This window comes from Pteropus alecto, unplaced genomic scaffold (assembly GCF_000325575.1).
Source record: "Pteropus alecto unplaced genomic scaffold, ASM32557v1 scaffold164, whole genome shotgun sequence".
NCBI lineage: Eukaryota > Metazoa > Chordata > Mammalia > Chiroptera > Pteropodidae > Pteropus > Pteropus alecto.
The window spans coordinates 11,325,500-11,326,050 of record NW_006439568.1 but is presented as its reverse complement, the minus strand read 5'-3'; the positions used below and the strand labels follow the sequence as shown (position 1 = coordinate 11,326,050).

At 34.5% G+C, this 551-nt stretch overlaps 1 pseudogene; it reads left to right on the top strand.

Moving 5' to 3' along the window:
* Positions 1 to 244: 244 nt before the first annotated feature.
* LOC112483674 lies at positions 245 to 360 on the top strand (annotated as a pseudogene).
* The last annotated feature ends 191 nt before the right edge of the window (positions 361 to 551 follow it).

Genomic DNA, 551 nt, shown 5'->3' with positions numbered 1-551 from the left:
ACTGCATTACTGGTCAACTGTTATTGTCTGTTTCTTTATTTTTGTCACAATAATTGTCCTAATTTATTCCACTATTTCAATTTTTCTCTTTTCAAAATGAGAGACCATTACTAATATAAATTTATGAGAATTTCAAAATCTAAATATGCCTTTTATGGATGTGACTCCATAGTGTAGTGGTTAGCACGTCTACTTTATATGCAGAAGGTCCTGAGTTTGCGCCCCAGTGGAGTCATGTTCCATGGTCTACGGCCATGCCACCCTGAACAAGCCAGATGTCTGATCTCAGAAGCCAAGCAGGGTCGGGCCTGGTTAGTACTTGAATGGGAGACCACCTAGGAAGACCAGGTGCTGTAAGCATAAATAATAATAAATAATAAACAAATATATACCTTTTATTTAATTTACTATCCTTATGAAATAATTACTATACTATAATCTCTTTTCCCATTGTCAAAATTCTTAGAAGTGTCTATACCCTATTAGTATTGTTTCTACCAGTTCATTAAAAGCTTACAATATGATTGCCATCTTTTCCGAAGATTTAATAC